The sequence below is a fragment of the Clarias gariepinus genome, chromosome 19, assembly GCF_024256425.1.
Source record: "Clarias gariepinus isolate MV-2021 ecotype Netherlands chromosome 19, CGAR_prim_01v2, whole genome shotgun sequence".
Classification (NCBI taxonomy): Eukaryota; Metazoa; Chordata; class Actinopteri; order Siluriformes; family Clariidae; genus Clarias; species Clarias gariepinus.
This window is the reverse complement of record NC_071118.1, coordinates 1,609,128-1,621,868: the sequence shown is the minus strand read 5'-3', so window position 1 is coordinate 1,621,868 and position 12,741 is coordinate 1,609,128.

Here is a 12,741-nt window from a genome sequence, read left to right as displayed (position 1 = left end):
GTTTGTTCCTCGATAGGTTGCAGAGAATCCCCCCCCCCTGTAATTTATTAAGGTAATTAATTTCGTGCTGACATTTTTCATCGGCCCTCCATGCTACAGGTGTTGGCATTCATTAATTAAAATCCTAATTGATTTTGAAATGTTGCTTCGGACAAAGGCGGGAGTGCGGACACTTTATGTGATAGTCAAGTTTGAGAAGATAATTGGGTGGCATTTAGGCTAAGAAAGTCTCTTAAATAAGGTGATGTTTTGGTAAGCTGTATGACATTAAAGGAAATAAAATGATTTCTGGCTAAAAGATTTAATAATTAAAGTTGTTTTCATTTTGTCTTTCAGGCGGGGTTTGATTATGTATTAAAAATTATAATTAAATTTGAATTCATGTGGATTTGGCTTCACCTGGGAATTATTTTCCAGTTTGTACTTTTTTTTTTTAATTTGCTTTGCTGGAAGTGCTTTAATGGACCATTTATTATATTACTCATATTTACAAATATTTCTTCTGTACTTATGAAGCTATTTAAATCTAATTTCTGTACATTTTCAACTCCCACCTCATACCTGGTTTTCCCAGGATAGGCTTAGGCTTGGATATATATATATATATATATATATATATATATATATATATATATACAGTGGTGTGAAAAACTATTTGCCCCCTTCCTGATTTCCTATTCTTTTGCATGTTTGTCACACTTAAATGTTTCTGCTCATCAAAAACCGTTAACTGTTAGTCAAAGATAACATAATTGAACACAAAATGCAGTTTTTAAATGAAGATTATGTTATTAAGTGAGAAAAAAAACTCCAAATCTACATGGCCCTGTGTGAAAAAGTAATTGCCCCCCCTTGTTAAAAAATAACTTAACTGTGGTTTATCACAGTTAAAAGTTCAATTTCTGTAGCCACCCCCAGGCCTGATTACTGCCACACCTGTTTCAATCAAGAAATCACTTAAATAGGAGCTACCTGACACAGAGAAGTAGACCAAAAGCACTTCAAAAGCTAGACATTATGCCAAGATCCAAAGAAATTCAGAAAAAAATGAGAACAAAAGTAATTGAGATCTATCAGGCTGGTAAAGGTTATAAAGCCATTTCCAAAGCCTTGGGACTCCAGCGAACCACAGTGAGAGCCATTATCCACAAATGGCAAAAACATGGAACAGTGGTGAACCTTCCCAGGAGTGGCCGGCCGACCAAAATTACCCCAAGAGCGCAGAGACAACTCATCCGAGAGGCCACAAAAGACCCCAGGACAACATCTAAAGAACTGCAGGCCTCACTTGCCTTAATTAAGGTCAGTGTTCACGACTCCACCAAAAGAAAGAGACTGGGCAAAAACGGCCTGCATGGCAGATTTCCAAGGCGCAAACCACTTAAGCAAAAAGAACATCAAGGCTCGTCTCAATTTTGCTAAAAAACATCTCAATGATTGCCAAGACTTTTGGGAAAATACCTTGTGGACCGACGAGACAAAAGTTTAACTTTTTGGAAGGTGCGTGTCCCGTTACATCTGGCGTAAAAGTAACACAGCATTTCAGAAAAAGAACACCATACCAACAGTAAAATATGGGGGTGGTAGTGTGATGGTCTGGGGTTGTTTTGCTGCTTCAGGACCTGGATGGCTTGCTGTGATAGATGGAACCATGAATTCTACTGTCTACCAAAAAATCCTGAAGGAGAATGTCCGGCCATCTGTTCGTCAACTTAAGCTGAAGCGATCTTGGGTGCTGCAGCAGGACAATGACCCAAAACACACCAGCAAATCCACCTCTGAATGGCTGAAGAAAAACAAAATGAAGACTTTGGAGTGGCCTAGTCAAAGTCCTGACCTGAATCCTATTGAGATGTTGTGGCATGACCTTAAAAAGGCGGTTCATGCTAGAAAACTCTCAAATAAAGCTGAATTACAACAATTCTGCAAAGATGAGTGGGCCAAAATTCCTTCAGAGCGCTGTAAAAGACTCGTTGCAAGTTATCGCAAACACTTGATTGCAGTTATTGCTGCTAAGGTTGGACCAATCAGTTATTAGGTTCAGGGGGCAATTACTTTTTCACACAGGGCCATGTAAGTTTGGATTTTTTTTCTCCCTAAATAATAAAAACCATCATTTAAAAACTGCATTTTGTGTTTACTTGTGTTATCTTTGACTAATAGTTAAATGTGTTTGATGATCAGAAACATTTAAGTGTGACAAACATGCAAAAGAATAAGAAATCAGGAAGGGGGCAAATAGTTTTTCACACCACTGTATACATTTTTCCCTGCTTGTGATTTACCATTTAAATAAAAGAACACAATTAAGATCTGATTAAAATTTTAATTGTGTTCGTTTATTTAAATGTTAAATTACAAGCCAGGAATGTCTAATACTTTATTATTAGTTTTCATTATAGCAGTGTACGGTACCTTGTGTTGTTGATCGTTTAAATGTCATGTCTCGAACAAAAAGTTTTTTCCTGCCGATCTTCTCCAGACCAGTGCGTGGTGGTTTTGCTCCAAGCTCCCATAAACCCCAAAGATAAAAAATCAATACTCTGGTGAAATGCGAGTATTTGCAGAATATGTAAGCGATTCCTATTCTTGTTAAACTTATGAACAAAAGCACTTTTTGTAAGTCGCTCTGGATAAGAGCGTCTGCCAAATGCCTAAATGTAAATGTAAACTTATTTATTGTAGCTTATTCTGTGATATATTTAAAGCAATTTATTAATTTTAGATGATTTAGAGTAAGTTTATCTAAACAAATAAAAAAGTGTGAATTATTCAATTTACTTCCAAACATAAGACTGATTGAACTGCATAATCAATTAAACAACCACAGCCCCATTACTCAAGTACTGTACATTTCCAAGATTAAAAACGTACTCTTTCCTCGCTAGATTTTGACAAGTACTCACACGGCATTAGTTTTTCTCCCTAATTTAGTTGTGTCCAATTCCTCCCCATCACTAGGGGGCTCCCACATTATGGCTGCTACTACCACTCAGTCGGGAGTGCTCTAGACTATCACGTGTTTGCTCCGAACCACGTGACGCCAGCCGACCGCATCTTTTCGAACTGCTCGCTCACGCACCGTTTATGGCGAAGTAACACACTCGGAGGACATCGCTATCCGCTCCTTCCGCGTGCACGAGCTCACAGACGCCCCAGATTGGCTGAAGAGCCGTGATTAATGTGGAAGCACTAAGTACCTCTCATCCCTCCCCTCTGAGAGATCTCGGCCAATCAGCCAATCAGCGCTCTCTAGGCCTCCGGCTGTGAGAGGTAACAGCATCACCCGGGAATCGAACCAGCGATCTCCGGATGATAGGGCGAGCACTTTATCACTCCGCCATGATTGACATGAGATGAAATGTCTTCTTAAAAAAATTCAGCATCACATTTTAGATAAAAAATATTTTGCATGGATTTGCATGAACATGAAGTTCGACAAATTAGCTAGCTTTGTAATTTAACATGTTTTCTTAGCTAGCTAAATAACGTATCTGCATTGGCCAGTTGTGATACTCAAGTACCGTAGCATCTGTTTTCAACTGGATGATTAAACTTTACCCAACCAGAAAACCAAATTCTAGCTTTGTCTGAATTTTCAACTTTTTTTTAAATCACTGATCACTTAGCAAACAGTTGCTAGTCTATAGCTAGCTATACAGAATCAGGTGTAATGAACTGATGATCAGCTTTTTACTTCCAAAAACCAAAAAGCAAAAATATATACGTTAGTTTAAATATATTACTGTTTTTTATGACTAGTTTTTGGATTCATAGTTCCACTTCTAACTTTCGAGTAACAATTTCGCCAGGATGTTTTTATGTAAGTTTCATCCTTGAACTGTTTTTGTGAAACTTTTCCCAGGAGGCGTGAAGTAATGGGATGCAATTCTCCAGACAGATCGTCATTCTGGTCAATTTTCCCGAATGGCTCCATATGGTCCCTGTAACAGTTAATATATCGATGTAGGATGAGCGACCATCGCTGCTTTCATCGTCCCCTAAAGCTAATTTAAAAGCTCAGAAATCGCTGACTTGCTGAATATTTATTGGACGTAACTCCTCCACATGTTCTGTCTAAAAAAACATTCCAGAGGTAGCCGAAATCCAAAGCAGATTAATGGGAGTCAAACTCCAGGCTTTGGACACACACTGATTGAGAATCAGGCTCGCAGTGGATCAGTGAGATATCACCTTAGGCCTCTTAATCATTACACCCCCGTCCAGAGATCCCGCATCTCGTGTCTGTAATAATTTATCAGCGACCTCCCATACTTGACCCCGCCTGCATGTGTTAATGGTCATTTGTCATGCCCCGCCCAGCTTGTCAGCTCGCACTCTGGGAAGGTGAGCGGGTTGCTCGTGTACATATGCTAAAGGGCCCAGGGATAGGAGAGTAGAAACATTTGTCAAGTGTCTTTGCCCTCTGTCACTGGACATTCGGAGAAATTAATCGCTTTTTGTGAGCGTGAGTAGAAGACAGGATGTGCACTTATAGCTTTGTTCCGTTTTCGCCTGCAAACGGTTCTTAGACATCATTTCCTGAGTCAGCTTTGTTCTCAGAATAGCTTGGCCAAAGTGGAAGGTTAATTTCGAACTCAACCCCGAACGCATTATGCTCATAATTGCCGAGTTCACACTCAGGTGCTGATTGTGTACTAAAGGATTAAAAAACCCTAACGACCCTACAACAATACAACCACATCCATGCAGAAACGCTGATTCGTCCGGTCTGTCCTTGGGTTGTATTTTGATTTGACGTTGTGTTACTCTTAGTTTCTCATCCAAATGCAGTCTCAGGTGAGAAGGGAGAAGAAGTAAAAACCTTACAAGTCCTGCCTGATTCAGCAGGCATGCGAAATTCAGATTACATAAAGTCAAGGCAGGGTTTTTTCCCTAGCATTTTGTTATTTTATAACCTGTCAAGGAAAGAATGCTTGCACAGCCGGATCAGACATACACTCAGAGCAAAAATTGGCATTATTTTTAATTAGAGCAGCCGATTCATGTGTGTGTGTGTGTGTGTGTGTGCTCCTCCGATTTTGCCTTGAGGCATCTCAGGCAATTTATCTGCTTAGTTACACATATGCAGCTCGTACTGTATAACACGTGAGAACTTAAGAATTCGGCGCAACAGCAATATGCACATAGCAAATAACAAATAACGTTTTTTCGCCCGCAGACGTCATATTAATTAATCTGTCACTCGTACAAATTTCAGCTTCACCGTATCGATCCTGTGTTAATTTTCTCCACTGCCGGGTGCCATTTTGCCAGTCTTATTACCGGAGTCACTGGCTAATAGTTGCACCAGTTCCAGGAGTGGTTAATTCATTTTCTTTAAGTAGTTGAAAGCAGAGCCTGGGTGGTTAATATTCCGGCTGTGCGTGGCCCTCCTGATGACTGCCTGCAGTTTTCTTCCATGCTCTTTCTCACCAGACCTTCAGCACAAGGTTGCGGTAGACAAGCAGCGAGTCACGGCACTCTGCGAACTCTCTAATGCAGCGCGGTGCACTCAGCTTCTGGGAATTACTGCGCACAGATGAGGACTCTCACCTCAATCCTCTCCTCGTTACCTTTCAGAATGAAAATGCAGCAGATGCAGTCTCTTCAGAATTCGTTAACCAGACACGAGCGCGCAATGTGCTCGAAAGCCAGACGCCTGGAATCGAGGAACGTCCACATTGACTCGCAACGTTAGAAAATATCCTCCTGACTTGTTTTCATGGCGTATTCTCGCTATTGCTCTTGTGATGTAATATTTAGACAGATGAACTTCTCTTATCTTCGTTAGCAAAATGTAGGCGTATGGCAGGGCTGGACGAATCATAAATGTATTAGTTACCAAATGAGCTCTCCAGTGTGCTGCGCAGTCACATGTATTGCTGGATAATGTTATGAATTATTGTAATGTACAGTTATAATGATAAGATTCATGTTCTTGCCTGATTTAAGTGAAATCATCTGCTATTCTAGCTTAGGTTTCATGTGTTGAGATGCTTTTCTGCTCACCGTGGTTGTACAGAGTGGTTATTTGAGGTACTTTAGCTTTCCTGTCAGCTCACCACTGTTCAGATGTGTGTAGTGCAGCAGGTGGTGCGACCCAGAAACAGTACCTTGCGCTATACAGTAGTTACAGTGTAGAAGTGTCACACCATCATAAGGCATATCAAGTAAAATGACCATTTTTATTATGTGAAAGATACTTTTTTATGCTTGTCAGACCTTATGAACCTGATGTCCTTCAGCAGCTATGAATAAAATGCTGATTACCAAAACCTGCTCGTCCAAGGTGCCTGGTCTAGTGAAACGTCCACCCCGATTATGTGACCCATTATATCTTGTTTGTCATGGAAAAATAGTGTGTACCTTGGAAACCAAATGTCCTTTTATAATAAAATCCCGGAGGCAGCTTGCAGAGCATAAAGCATCGCAGTGCAGTCTGTTCATCCAGGTGGGTTACTTACTTTAAAGACAACACTTAAACACTTACAGCAGTATTTACATATGCTGTTCATCACTTATTTTCCAGTCTCTCGTTTGCATTCACTATAAATGCACTACCTGTAAAAACTTTTCTTTCTTCGTAATTAAAATGTAATTTGAAATTTGAATTTTAATATCAATACATTTTGGGTGGAAAAAATTTCACTCACAGATGCCAATCATCACTGAGTAGGAGTGACGGACATACGTCTTTTTTTCCGTGCTTATTTTTGTTGTGTTGTTGTTGTTTAGCCGTTTAAATAAAGTTAAGAATAAAGACTAAATACGAAATTAATTATTAATGTATACTGTACGTTATTATTAATTATACTGAAAATGATGTCCGCTATGCATGGAAAATATTCAATAAGCCTTACACACCAGTCCGACAATCAGAAATGTGCTTATTTATGGAAAAAATGTGGAACTATGAATCCATTCATAGGATAAAATATCATAATGATGATGCCGCCGTTATGCTAATGAGGCATAGTCATTGTTTGTGGTGCAAGTTATTAACTAGTCGATACCAAAGTAAATATGATTTACTGAATTACTGAAGTTTTGCAGTATTTTGTAAAATTTTGTAGTATGTTGTTGAGTTCAGCAGTAGGATTGTACGGTAATTGCTCATTCGATTCTAAAATAATTAAACAGCAGTAAAAAACATTAAAATATTCATTTATTAAAGAATAATAATAATAATAAAAAAAAAGTGTAGTAGTAGATTTACAGGTTTATATTATCCTCCTAAAGTCCTCTAGCAACTGTTTCGGGATGGTACAGGTTTGCAGTATTTTCTTTTTTTTAAGTTTCATTGGTATTTTTATAACTTGTCAATGTATTTTATGTTGTAAAGATAAAATTCTCTGTACTTAATGCTTTGTGCAATTATTAGTAGTATGTCATAAAGCTATACAGTTTAGCATTACGTTATAAATGGTGGTAGTTGTAAATATTTATAGTATTTTGTAAAGTTTAGTAGATTTCAATATTTGTACTATTTTATAAAGTTTAGTAGTTGCAAATATTTATTGTATCTTTTAAAGTTTAGTAGGACTAAATATTAATAGCATTTTGTAAAATTTAGTAGTCGTAGTAAATATTTATATTATGTTGTAAAGTTCATTGGTTGTAAATATTTTATACTATATTATACAGTTTAGTATTAGTAAATATTTATAGTATCGTATAAAGTGCAGTAGTTGTAAATATTTATATCATCTATCTTTTAATGCTAATAAGGCTAGATAAAATATTGAATAGATTTTCACATATAATTTTAATACTATGTAATATTACTAATACTAATAATATTAATAATACTGTTATTTTTATTCTGGATTTGATACTACTGTATGTGTGTCATGCCTTCTAAATGTCTTATCCTATTCCACCATATACTTTTATACGACTCAACCATATATCCCTTTAAAATATGAGCTATAAGAAAAGTTTTTAGTATTGTATGTTAAAACTCTCGCTTTCAATGCTAAACCCTGTAGTGGTTAGCCCTGGCCCCGCATCCTTTGGGAAAAAAAAAGTTCCTTTGATTCCTTTGATCTCCTGACTGTGGTCAGAAAAAAGATCAGCTAAAGGTAAGAGAGGCCACAAGTCCTGGCCTCAGAACTCTAGAAAAGCTCGAGTACAGTGCGAGTCTCTGCTGTGAGACAAGAAGCTGTCACAAGCTATTTAAGCTGTAAAAAAGGCTGGCTCGAGCTTTAATCTGCTTTGGGGTCTCACCAGCTCGTGGCGACTTCTAGCTACAGAGAAAGCAATCATCCAAAATGTCCATCAAATGCATTTGTTGTTCCTCTCGCATCTCCTGAGCAATATAAGGGCAGCCGTCCGATTGCGGCCAGTCACAGTCGATTAAATATTGACAATGAAAGTGGCTTCGCGGTTCTGCCAGGGGGCTTTAGTCAATGGATGAAAGACTACATAAATACAGACCGAAATGTTGCAGAATAGAGGCCATGTGTGCAAAAGTTCTGCATAAGTTCTGCTGGCGAGGAAATTACAGCCGAACTGAACTGTGAGATCACTGATTCATTTTTTAAAGTATGCAACTGATCAAAGGTGTAAAGATCCAGTGTCAGGGTGGAACATGAACGAAGAACTGCACTTCCATATTATACTTTATGTATTATCTCACTATATTTCTATATAACTTAAGCATTATTGAAATTGAATCTTATATATACATCAACCAAATGGGTTTTCATTAAGATTCTGCTCTGATCTTCTGTCTTGTATAAAGTACTTGAAAATGATACTTGAGTAAAAGGACAAGGATCTTACCAGAAAATGTCTCTGGTACGAGTTAACGTCGGCTTTTAGAATATCCAGTAAATTTTTTTTTAAGTATTTGGTATTTACAGTATTTAAGCATTAAAAATAATTCCCTGATATTAAACATGCTTAAGTAAAAAGTGAGCAGTTAGAATTTTGCATATAGTAACTCATAATATAACAAGGTTCCCACACCTTCTTATACATCAAATTTTGAATTCATTCCAGGAAAAAAAAAAAAAACAGTGGTGTGTAGTTCAGAATCTGCCTGAAGGCTAATCAGTGACGTTGGCTGGCACAGGTTAGCCTGGCCATCACATTAGCCGGATATCAGAACAGGCTTATGATAATAACTAACTAACATTAAATAACATTGACGTTGTGGATCCACAAAATCAATATTAAATTAAATTACCCTGATGTGCTTTGTCAGGTTGGACAGGGAATTTTCAAATGCTAATATTTCAGTGACTTTCGGGAGGCATGAGAGGAACCTCATCCGGTAGAAAGAATCTTTCAGTCCAACGCAGAAAAACATTACTTGCAAATCAGGTCACGGGAGTGTAACGTTATTATTCGTCGTCACATCGTCGAGTTCAAAGAGTTCAACATTGCAGTAATTCTACTGAGTAATGAGGATGCTTAGGGGACATGTATAGGAGTAAAAGTACAGATATGTAAAAATTCAACTTAAATGCACTTACAGTATCTCACAAAAGTAAGGGCACCCCTCATATCTCAGCAACCACAGTATTATTTGTTCTCAAGGGTCAATACTTTAGAAATGAAACTTGGATATACTTCAGAGTGGTCAATGTGAAGCTTGTATATCAGTAGAGATTTACTGTCCTCTAACAATAACTCAACATACAGACTTTATTGTTTAAATAATTGGCAACGATAATGAGTACACCCTAAATGAACATGTCAAAACTGTGTCCAAAGTGTCAGTATTCGGTGTGACTGGACTTCACCTGAGCTGCACATGTTGTTGCTGGGATCCTCCTCCACTCCTCCATATATATATATATACAGTGGTGTGAAAAACTATTTGCCCCCTTCCTGATTTCTTATTCTTTTCCATGTTTGTCACACTTAAATGTTTCTGCTCATCATAAACCGTTAACTATTAGTCAAAGATAACATAATTGAACACAAAATGCAGTTTTTAAATGAAGATTATGTTATTAAGGGAGAAAAAAAACTCCAAATCTACATGGCCCTGTGTGAAAAAGTGATTGCCCCCCTTGTTAAAAAATAACTTAACTGTGGTTTATCACACCTGAGTTCAATTTCTGTAGTCACCCCCAGGCCTGATTACTGCCACACCTGTTTCAATCAAGAAATCACTTAAATAGGAGCTACCTGACACAGAGAAGTAGACCAAAAGCACCTCAAAAGCTAGACATTATGCCAAGATCCAAAGAAATTCAGGAACAAATGAGAACAAAAGTAATTGAGATCTATCAGGCTGGTAAAGGTTATAAAGCCATTTCCAAAGCCTTGGGACTCCAGCGAACCACAGTGAGAGCCATTATCCACAAATGGCAAAAACATGGAACAGTGGTGAACCTTCCCAGGAGTGGCTGGCCGAACAAAATTACCCCAAGAGTGCAGAGATAACTCATCCGAGAGGCCACAAAAGACCCCAGGACAACATCTAAAGAACTGCAGGCCTCACTTGCCTCAAGTAAGTTCAGTGTTCACGACTCCACCATAAGAAAGAGACTGGGCAAAAACGGTCTGCATGGCAGGTTTCAAAGGCGCAAACCACTTTTAAGCAAAAAGAACATTAAGGCTCGTCTCAATTTTGCTAAAAAACATCCCAATGATTGCCAAGACTTTTGGGAAAATACCTTGTGGACCAACAAGACAAAAGTTGAACTTTTTGGAAGGTGCGTGTCCCGTTACATCTGGCGTAAAAGTAACACAGCATTTCAGAAAAAGAACATAATACCAACAGTAAAATATGGTGGTGGTAGTGTGATGGTCTGGGGTTGTTTTGCTGCTTCAGGACCTGGAAGGCTTGCTGTGATAGATGGAACCATGAATTCTACTGTCTACCAAAAAATCCTGAAGGAGAATGTCCGGCCATCTGTTCGTCAACTCAAGCTGAAGCGATCTTGGGTGCTGCAGCAGGACAATGACCCAAAACACACCAGCAAATCCACCTCTGAATGGCTGAAGAAAAACAAAATGAAGACTTTGGAGTGGCCCAGTCAAAGTCCTGACCTGAATCCTATTGAGATGTTGTGGCATGACCTTAAAAAGGCGGTTCATGCTAGAAAACCCCTTAAATAAAGCTGAATTACAACAATTCTGCAAAGATGAGTGGGCCAAAATTCCTCCAGAGCTCTGTAAAAGACTCGTTGCAAGTTATCGCAAACGCTTGATTGCAGTTATTGCTGCTAAGGGTGGCCCAACCAGTTATTAGGTTCAGGGGGCAATTACTTTTTCACACAGGGCCATGTAGGTTTGGATTTTTTTTTTCCCTAAATAATAAAAACCATCATTTAAAAACTGCATTTTGTGTTTACTTGTGTTATCTTTGACTAATAGTTAAATGTGTTTGATGATCAGAAACATTTTGTGTGACAAACATGCAAAAGAATAAGAAATCAGGAAGGGGGCAAATAGTTTTTCACACCACTGTATATTTGCAGGCTGCCGTTTGAAGAGACCAGAGAATAACGAATAAACCAGTTGTTGGGTCAAAATAACCCAACCAGGTGTTCATTTGTAAATGACTCACTACATCCCATTTGACCCAACATGAGCAACACAACAATGTGTTTACAGAAACAACACAGCATTTTAAGTGCGTCTTTTTTGAGTTATTGTAATATTTTATTCTGAAAGTCTATTTTACCAGTTATTTCTATATTTAAAGTTTAATGTATTTTTGAATGTATTTTTTTTAAATAACAATAAACAGATACAAACAGAGATAGACTATATAACAGTTCATTTTTTGTACAAATAAAATGATCAGCCAGTAAACTTGATCGTCTGTCCAAACAACATTTAACCAATGTTTGTTTTTTTTTGACTTATTATTAAAAATGAAATTACAATTACTGTAGTATTTCTTCGATACAACATATTGTTAAGACTTTTTTATGACTTAATTACAGAATTTAAAACTGCGGCGAGTGAAAAATGTCTCCTTGCGCCACCTGGCTATCATTTCACCAATGACTTTAAAATGCAACTGATTTATTTTCCCAGTTTTCCCACGGCGGAGAGCGCGACGGTAATAGGCATTCGGGTTGTCCACCTACTGTACATGATATCACGGAGCTGCTGGATGTTAGAAAAACGGCGCTTCGCCACCTCCTGCTTGAGGACGTCCTACAGGTGCTCAAAAGGGTTCAGGTCTGGAGACGTACTCGGCCACATAAACATGATAATAGGTCATGTGACTCTGCATGGTTAAAGATGTACAGTTGAAGCAAACCCAGGCTTCGTGTGTAAAACCAGGCATTGTTTTTTTACCTTTAAGAGGGCATGGACTCCTAAAAGCAGATTGAGGTCATTTTCACAAATGTTTAATTGTTAACTGATGATATTTAAGCAAATAGGTGTGTTTTTAAATTTTTTTTATTTTATTGCTAGTGCCTGAATGGACCGGCACTGATTCCTGTAGCTAAAATAAACTGGATGGTTAAATATTGCTTATATTCAGGACATTCTGCGTCTCATTAATTTATTAGAAAACTATGTAGCGTAGGTGCTTCATCAATTATTCAGTAAGTTAGTAATTTTAAACTCTACAATATTACCGTATTAAACAAGCATGTTAAGATAAACCTGTCTGCTGCTTCTTTGCTAATGTGCTGTCTGAGAATATATCCAAAATCATCATATTTTGATCAATGATTCAGCAAGAGGGGAAAATATTAAACAGTCACATCCCAAAGTTCTATCACTTTAATAATCGGTGATTATACTCCACAGCAATTT